General features: G+C 38.9%; 1 long non-coding RNA gene across 1 annotated transcript; it reads left to right on the top strand.

Moving 5' to 3' along the window:
• Window positions 1-6,499: 6,499 nt before the first annotated feature.
• On the top strand, window positions 6,500-9,758 carry LOC308191472. Its single transcript, XR_013948019.1, has 3 exons — window positions 6,500-6,732; window positions 7,203-7,333; window positions 8,353-9,758. It is a non-coding gene; the product is annotated as an uncharacterized lncRNA (long non-coding RNA).
• The last annotated feature ends 301 nt before the right edge of the window (window positions 9,759-10,059 follow it).

The following is a 10,059-nucleotide window of genomic DNA, read 5'->3' as shown; positions in this document are numbered from 1 at the left end:
TGTTGTGTTTATCCACTGACTTCTCCTACACATAACTGTTGCCTACACACTTTGCCATTTCTGTCTGAGCTGGAGTAAGTGACTTTGGAAGACACCTTAGGCTTTTGTGAGGACAGAAATGACATCTTCCAAAGAGATTTACAAAACTTGTAAGCCTGTAGACATCATGGGGAATTACAGCTTGCTAGAATTCCTAGGTAGAGCTAGCTACTGAGTTATTTTGTCTTTAGCAATGAAGAGGGATGTTTGCAACAATAGCATAGGCAAGCATGAGATTTTGCCTCAATTGCGTTCTCATGAGTCCAAGATGACAAATTTAAACATCATTCAGCAGGTGCTTCTGTTAAATTACATATTGAAAATAATAAAATGATCCTTTGTCAACGTTTTGCTGATGTTGCAATTAAGTATAATGTTTATTAGAAACATTTTAAAAAGAAAAGGTTGTGAGGTATAGAAGCCTTTTGTCAACGGATTTTTATTGGACTAGATGACTTAGAGGTCAACATCCGTGCTGAGAAGAATATACTTTTCCCTCTGTACTACTTCACTGAACTGTTTTAGATCTGTGAAGAGAGAGCTCTAGATATACAAACAAACAGAAAAGCTTAGCCTGAATGACTATTTATCCCAATGTGTCATTAGCACATTCTCTTATGCCATTTTCTCTGTTCCTATTTCATGTTCAGAAACAACAGGAACAGTTCATTCATGGTTGTCTGGAACACTGTTGGCACACTGTCTTTCATCAATGCTAATTCATCAATGCTAATAAATAATAAATAAATAAATAAATAAATATAAATAAATAAAATAAAAATAAAAAAAGAATGCTAAAATGAAAACTGAAAATTGGTGATGAGTGCTATTCAATTTACTGAATATATTTTAGGGTTAACTCAGTAGCTGTGCTTAATTTGGGGTTTACTGGCATCAAACAGAGGGAAAGGTTCATCCACTGTGGCAAATCAGTAAGCGCTTTTGGTGTCAGTGAGTTGCGCTGACAGTGGCTACAGATGTGCTCCGAATTTTGTTTTCCTTTTTGCTTTAATGCCACTATTTCTGAAGACAGTAGAGACTATCAGTAATCATAGCACAAGATCTGTTCCACTGGATTATGTAGAGCTGCTCCAGTCAGAGGAGCCAGAGTTCATTTATCTAAAGCCTTCTTGAAAACAACAACAAAAAACAACAAACAAAAAAAAAAACCACAGTCATCCATGCCTCTTAACCAGTTTTATATTTAAACAGGAGTATTGCGAAATCTGATAATAACAGTCAAGAGTTCAAAAATGCCATTCTTAAGACATGGATCTCGGAAAATAAATAGTGGTCCAGTTTCTGCTTCCAAAGGCTCTTTTCCAGGTTAATATCTTCTTACATCTCCTGTAAAATTTTCCCTTCCTGGACATGTTCTCATCACCTCATGAGTTCTGGTTTTCTCTGAGTTGCCTTTTTGTCCCTTGCCTCCATTATACTTTTGTGAAGGGACATGTATTCCCATTAGCCCAATTGTATTTGCTTATAAGTTGGCTGATTTTTACTATGGTTCACATAAGCACCGAAGTTTATTTAAGCACCAATTCATCCAAGGTAGTCTTTAGGTTTATTATGTATGGACAGTCTCTTAGAGGATTTTACTCGGTTTCTTTGTTCTTGAAAGTGACTCAAGGGCCGTAGGTGATGCAACGCCCAAGTGGTGACTAGGGAAAGTGCCAGTAGATGGTGCTGAAGAACATGCAGCAAGGAACATTCTTGTTCCTGAATTCTGGCTCTTACAGCAAGTGGCTGCTGGTGTTCAGAACACAGTTAGGAAAAGGGAAAAAGCGATCTGGATCTTCATCTTCATCTTCTTCAGAGCAGATTAAAGTCATGTTATTTTCTTGCAATATTGAACAAGGAACTCTCAGGTAAGGGGGAGAACAGCTTTGTCATCAAAGACATGCTATTCTCTCCACCGCAGACCTTCTGTCAGAACCTTCTCCAAGCTCTTCCGGCTTTAAAAAGCCCACATTTTCATATCCTATCATGTTCTCTACTCAAATACTGCTACTTCATTTTTTGTTTCTTTATGTCTCAGTCCAGGCTACCTGCTAAGCGTGGGGTGGCCATTGTGCACAAAATCATCTTGAGACACTCACTTCTGCATAGCAATCAGGAAATACAAGTCCATGTTTGTCACATCCTCTCCCCTCTGTAATATTACAAAGGAACTACAGAAGGACGTTTTCCTTAAAAACAAACAAACTAAATTAACTCCCATTCCCCCTCTACCCCCTCCCAAAAAAAAAAAAAAAAAGGACTTTCCCATCTTCCCATGAAACTAACACTTAGGCTGTGGTCTCCCATTTTTGTATGATTTTCACTTTGTGACCTGGCCAAGGCTAGGAAAACTTTGTAAGTTTTTATCCTGTACTGAGCTGAAGGAGATCTTTTTCTTTTCTTTCTTTCTCTTTCTTTCTTTCTTTCTTTCTTTCTTTCTTTCTTTCTTTCTTTCTTTCTTTCTTTCTTTCTTTCTTTCTTTCTTTCTTTCTCTTTCTTTCTTTCTCTTTCTTTCTTTCTCTTTCTTTCTTTCTTTCTTTCTTTCTTTCTTTCTTTCTTTCTTTCTTTCTTTCTTTCTCTTTCTTTCTTTCTTTCTTTCTCTTTCTTTCTTTCCTTTTCTTTCTTTCTCTTTCTTTCTTTCTTTCTTTCTTTCTTTCTTTCTTTCTTTCTTTCTTTCTTTCTTTCTTTCTTGTTTCTTTCTTTCTTTCTTTTACCCAGAGAAGAAAGAATCCCACTCCTCTTCATTCAAAACCTAGAAGCCTTGAGGTAGGAGGATAGATTTTGGATGGAGGTGGGGAGAAGCACATTTGAAATAACATAGATTGCAGGTGGTTACAAATATAAAATTGGTGAATCTGTGGTTGAGGCAGTTTAAATTAGTGACTCCTTCCTTGTCTTTTATTGTACTGCACTTCATAAGTATGATTCAGGAGACCAATTTGGCTGCCTGTGTCTGCTTTTATCCTCGTTACTTATAGCTTACAATCTTTCTGAAATGATGGAAGCTAGAAATGCTGCCAATAAAATGTTCAGTTCCATGAGACCTTCCTGTTGTCATTTAAGGAATGGTCTCATTTGGCAAATTTAGATCAGTTAATTTCAGAAAATTCCTCTATGCCTGTTTGCCAGGGAGATGGCACAGGGGAAAGAATGCACATCATTACCTCAGTAACAATTCACACACTGGTTCAATAGCACAACTCCCTCCTCATCAGGGTAATACACATTACCCTTGGTTTATGACATACTGCAGCTGAGACCAAGGCACATGTGTATTTCTGCTTCAGGGGTGACAATATCTGGCAGATTCCCTTAAAAACATCTTTGTAATACAAAGATTTCAAAAGGTTGACAGTTCCTAAAGTTTCCTATATTGCCTTCATTTCAGAAGATGTGTTAAGCAGTATGAGTGAGGATTAAGACAACAGATGCATAAGCAAGAAAACCTCTTGTTTAACACCTCCATATGAGAAGACCCAACTCCACCTGCGTGCAAAACCATGCACAGCTGCTCTCCTGCTCCTCCACCTGCTCTGAGCATGCCATGAAATACAGAGAGTTCTTACTCAAGCCTCAGAGGCACATTTGCACCACTCTGTTAGAGGACTGCTGGGTGCCATGGCGGTGAGAGTACCTAATGCTGAGACACCCAGCACTCAGCCTTCAGATCCTGGGATAATTCTGGAGAGCTTGGGGGATGTGTCAGCTTTGCATGTGGCTTCTAGTGCTGTTGGGAATGGCACATTTCCCAGCCTAGAGCCTGTATCCCTCTTGGAAAGGCTCCTCTAATGCTTGACAGTGGTTTGTCTGTACCACCCACATCTGGTAGTCCTCCTGTGTAGTTCTTCATCTGCAGTATTCACACCATTACCCACCTTAGCTGAAAAGGCTAACAGCCCCCCACAATCCTTTCAATTTTGTAACTGCTAAAATGCCTAGGTTTTTTAAAAACTATTTAATTTATGCTTTAAATGGAGGAAATCTGTAGTTCAGCTTTTGTTTAATGAAAATTACTTAACTTTGTCAAGAATTGTCCTCTGGATGTACAAAAGTTTTTGTTTCTGTCCACTTTATAGTGCATAGTTTGTAAGAAAATTCTGCAGTGGCAAAAAGCATGGTCTTGTCCAGAAGCTCAGCCCATTAAAAGCACAAAGATGCACTGTATTCTGCCAGGCAAAACACCAGACAAGCTGGAAGCCAATATGGAAATATTCAATGAATTTTTCAGTAGAAGCGCCAGCTACTGTATTACATTAAATGGGAGGAGGAGTAAAACTAAATAACACATAGGTTTTGTAAGATGTGCGTGTCATAATTTACAATGAGAATAATGGGGGGTTGGGTCACTGTAGTCACTGAAACTAAGCTATTATTAAAAAAAAACAACGGACAGATTGTCACAGTGGCTCAGAAAAACATTTTTTGAGAAACTCAATATATCATTTTTCTTAAATTCATATACATGTGCTCTGATCATCTTATTTTATAATTTATGTAAAAACTCAGTTAAAAATATGGGGAATGTGGTATTATTACAAAGGAACAGGTATATTTGTTCACTTTTCTCCTTCCTTGAATGGATTTTGGAAGATACTGTACCTTAGCTAGGAAGATCTACAGAGAGCTTTTCTAATCCTTGGCAGTAACAAGAGATAGATGGAAACTGATCCAATACTGTAACTGAGAGTTACAACAGTAATCTGAGTCAAGTTATAAACTGTACTGGGTTGCCTGTGTTGCCATCAAAGAGATACTGTTTAGAACAGCAGAGCTGAGAGATCTCTGGGAATTCCCCGTGTTGATCAGATCCCTGGGTCAGATCAGTCAGAAATGGTAAGAAAATACCACCAAACCAAGAGAGTCATATTTCACATCTGCTTTCCACCACTGGAAGTGACCAGATGATGCAGTGCAATGGCTATCGGAGTTACTGTGCCAGATAGGTCTGGCTTTTAGAGCACTTAGGATGCATCTTTAGAACTTGATCTCCAAATTCAACCTGTGCTTAAGTATGTGCACCCACAAATACACCTTGAAAAGTGCTTGTGCAAATGGTCTTATAGCCCCTTATGAAAGACTTCTCGGTAATATGTGGAATGATGCTGGGTGCATGAGCTGGCTTGAGTCATATTGCTGAGTAGTCTAACATTACAGTAAAAATAATCCGTATACCTTTCTTACTGAAGTATCGTTAAAATGGAGGAAAATTTACTTTTTAGGGGTCCAGTAGTATCTTACCTGTTACAGTCCAAGCTGAATGAATTTTTTGGTTTTAACTTGTTCTTCACTTATGTCTCAGGTGAAATTCTGGGCTCAAAATATGAGTGTGATCCTCCTGAAGATGGTTTCAGCCCCTCTTCATTTCTCTCAGCAAGTTAATGATACCTTTTGCTCTTTGGGAGAAATCGCTCCAGAAAACTCTCTGAAAGGTAAAAGTTATTATTCCAGGTTAACATGTGTCAAACTGATTTGTCTACAAAAATGAAATAGGTATATGGAGTAAAGCAAGAGGATTTCCAGGCAACCAACTGTCATGATAACTCAGTGACTTATAGTGTTACGCAATTTTAGGGGCACTAATGCACTGCAAGATAAAATCCTACCCTTCACAAATCTCAGGAAATGCATATTTATGTGCTTCATGGTCTCTGTCTGATTTAGTGCTGATATTGTAAAGTGCTCTATAATCTACATCCAGGCTCCAACTGTGCTTTAGGAGTACCATCACGGAAATTAGCAATAATTAAATAGAGGAAAGATGAAAGACTCTAGGAAGCATTTAGGACCCAGTAATCCTGTTTCCTAGAGAGGGAGACTGAGTGTGGTCAAATAAAGCTGCTGAGTGATTAGGTCGGAGGTTCCTGCCTTGCAAACCAGGGCCAAATTCAGTGAAAAATGCTGAGCAGCCAGAGCTGAGAGGGGAGGGCAGTTCCACACTGGTTATTTCCATCTGAACCTGTTCCCCCTTCCTCCCCTCTCTGTCCTTACCATAGCCAATGCCACGGGCTGTGAATCAGAGGCATCCTCTCCATCTCAGCTTGGTGTTCCTAGGAGAAATGCTGCAGTAACGCTTAAGCTGTGGGGTGTCCAAAACCTGGAAAATAAACAGTAAAAAGGCTGAAGTAATTGTTCTTACTGGGGCTGTGTTCTGACCGCTTGAACTGCAGTACCTCCCTGTACTCAGGGATTGAGATGTCTCGTGTGCAGTAGGTATCTCCTGTTCAATGACAGTGACCTGAGCTAGACGTTTGTCTTAACAAAGAGAAGTAGAAGGTAAGAGTTTGGTATTCAGGGCTGTGCCTTGCTGTTCCTTCCCAAAGTGTCCCACACCATCTGTGAAGCTATTGCATTCCTGGCAAGGCCTGTCGTCATTTGAGGAAGGCAGAGGTAAGGTTGTGCTGTAGAAACAAGGTGTGTCTTTGTTTCATTTTTGCTGTTTTCCAGGGTTTACATTTGGAACAATGCAACTTGCTCCAGCTGCCTTCCCATGCATGACAGCACCATAGCCCATGATTAGAGTGTGAGACCCAAACCCTTGGTGGAACCATTTCCTCTTGTTGGTAAATGCAAAGTGAATGTAAAATATGCTTCTGCACTTCTGATTTGGAAGAAATTTATCTTCACCTTCTCTTCGTAGAAACAGCCACGTGAACTGTCTGTGAAAGTCCATACTGCAGACATCAGGGTCAGGTAGATCAAATTCAGTCCGTAATTGATTAAATAAAAAATCTGATTTATAGCACAGGTCGGCTACTGAAAAGATTTGTTCACATTTTCTCAGTTATATACATTTAACAAATTGCCAGTGGGAAGAAAATGTGCTCAGGAATTTGAAGTCCGATCTTTACTTCATCATTGAATCAGAATCTGATATCAGGCAAATCTCCTCCACCCAAATTTCTCCATCCATAACAAGGAAGTCACTGCAATGTCAGAAAGGTGTTATGAAGATGAATTAGTTGATAATTAATAATTAGTAGATAATTCCTTAATAATTAGTTAATAATAAAGCGTGCTTTGAATAAAAAGGTTAAGTATTATCAGTGATTGCCTTTTCAGTAAGATTTGTATTTGCCTTCAATTTCTAACAGGTTATTTAACTAAATAATTTCAAATCTACATTTTAATAAATTTTTCATTCTGTTTTTATGTTTCATTAGGACAAAATTAAAAGAGCCCTCTAGTGGACGTAGTTTCATCTAACCACAAGAACGTGACAGACTTCACTCTTCAGAAATCAAAAATCCTGTTCCCATTACAACTTTAAGATCTGCTTCCTCCCCCGTTGCAAGTAAGTTAAATTAAAATGCTGAGGCTGAAGCCGGGTGCATATCTGGGGCAATAGCTCTTTGGACAGATTCAGTGGCATTCAGTGAATTTTTAGGGGTAGTTCCACTATTTGTGGGGTTGCAGTTTAGATATGTATGAATGGCTGTGGCATGGTGGGTGATGTGTGCATAGCAGCCCCAGCTCAGAGCCCTCCCCAAATCAGTGCTATTCAACTTCCATGGCTCCTTGTGGGCCTTACCAACAGAAGATCTGAAGGACAGACTGTTTCATATTTTGATGTGTTATTAAGCATATCTTGTGCAACGTATTGATGCGCAAGGCTGCATGTAGTTTTACGAAGGCTTTCAGCCAGCAGAAATGGGAATGAGCTTTTGCTGGAGAAAGCAATCTTGTTGTGGCCTGAGCTGTTCATGCCCTTGCTCAGATTACCCCCTTCTTGGGCAACACCAAAATGAGCTGGAGAACCAATCTGGTAGGAAAACAATTACACTGGCATAGGAGAAGGGCCCCCTCGAGGGGTGAGGACATGAACCTGGGGTGATCAGAGGGGAGAATACAGCAGTGATGGCTTAAAGCATCTGTTCAAGCAGAGCTGAAAAGATCTGGTTCAAATATGAGAAGTGGCTGAGCTGCAGTTAACACGGGGCTCTTTGAAAGCCAATTTATCCTGCTGAGAGACATCATTAGACAGCTTCAGGTACAAGACATGTTTTACTTGTTATCAGAACCACCTTCACTTAACTGGCAAGTACAGAATAAACACATCTGCTGCCAGAGATACAAAGTTTGTTTGGGGAGTTTTGCAAGTATCAGGTGTTCCTGAATCAGGAATTCTGATTTCAGGACATGCTGAGGGCTAACAGTACTCAGTATTGGGCCATACGAGGACTAAACAAATAGTATGTTACTGCTGTTTAAAGATCTTTGAAATACATATATATACGTACATGTGTACGTATACATTTCCATGCATGTATAAAAAGAAAGCACATGTTAAAACACTTAAAAATTTATGTACAGGTTCAAGATTAAGGAAAGAAGAAATCTATTGCAAGGAGAAGGAATTTCGCAATACGATCATGAAACTCATTTACAATAACTCCATAAATCTGTATCCCCACAAGGTAAAGAAGAGAGTGTAAGGAGGATTTGAATGATTTGCTTAGGTACTGCCAACTGAATGCAAGTCTTACTTAAGTATGGAAATCCTTCTGTTGGCTCCAGCCAGCCTGGAATCAGGTCCTGAGTTTTCAAGGGAGGAGTAGAGGACAGGGGACAAAACTCATTGCAACTGCTGCTATTGCTGTAACTTGCTCTGATTCTGATCTATCAGAAGAATGTAGCCATTGTTTCCTCATGAACTTGTTCATAATTCACATGAAATATTCCTGAAACATGGAGACTGTGATAATACACCACTTGTGCTCCCCGTCAAATTGGTTTCAGGTATAGAGTTTATTGGAAAGTCACAGACTGTGCAGTAGTTTTCACATCTACTATTGAGTTAACTGCATTTTTCAAAACTGGTTAGCTTACCAACGTTTTACATAACATAAGATCACTACGAACACTTGTGTTTCTGGATTATATACTGTATTAAAACCGTTAGCTTACCCTTCTGCCTATTTCTATGCTAAGCCCAGTACATACTTCAGTCTAGATGCAATGAACTGGAAACTTAAATAATGTTTTGTTTTTTAATCCTTTTTTCACTCCATTATACATTCCTCATTCAGATTTCCTCCCTATATTTTTAAGTACATGCAGAAAAGTGTGGGATCTACACTTAAAATAACAAATTTCTTTCAGAAAACTAGATACTGATTTTGTGACAGTTTCTCAACCCTTCGTAGCCAGGCTGCTAGGTTACACACACACACGCACATACACGCACACACACCATCACTTTCAACATCCTTATATGCTGCTGGCAGGGGAGGAAAGTGGGAAAATTTTAGATGATGTTACAACTGAAATAGAGCTGCCAACATACCATTTCATTTCTAAGGCCTATGATATTCACTATGTTTCACAGAAAAACTAGTTCCTGTAATTCTGTTCTGCAAAAAGCATGAAAACATGGTACTAATAAACATGCTATAAAGACCCCCTAAAGAACAAAATACTGTGATTTCTAGGCTAACCTCAAGGCTTGACTCCTGTTTTGCAAAATGTTGGGACTGGAAAGGCTAAATGAAGAAACACAGTACTTAACTTATGTTTAAACAGCATTAAATCTCCATAGGAGCTATTGCTAATATACATATGTGTAAACGGACACCAGCATATTCATAAGAAAACCTGCACCGATCAATTGAATGTGCATATGGAGTGATTCTTACTTATGAATATTATTTATTTGAGTAAAACTGCATGGAAACTGATTATGTCAGAGAGATCTGCTGAGTTTCCTGGGACGTAGCGGGTTTTTCAGGAGAATGAAACCCAATATCATAGGCTTTTTTTAGAGCAGGATATGACACAGACTATTTAGAAGGTCACACAAAGTGTATCTTACATCAAGGAATAAAAACAGCATCAACACTTTTATTACTTAAAATCTTATGATCTGGGGGGAAACTATCTTATTACTTTTGGATGCCTAAGTTTTGCAATTGCATGAAATCAACTGCATGGTAAAACAGCTCCTGATAAAATTTAAATTGGTATGATCTATCTACTGTTCTGACTGCTTTTACAGATCCCAGAGCAGCTTAGCTGGGGAGG

Source organism: Anser brachyrhynchus (genome assembly GCF_964034855.1).
Source record: "Anser brachyrhynchus genome assembly, chromosome: 3".
Lineage (NCBI taxonomy): Eukaryota > Metazoa > Chordata > Aves > Anseriformes > Anatidae > Anser > Anser brachyrhynchus.
This window is presented reverse-complemented; position numbering and strand designations above follow the sequence as displayed.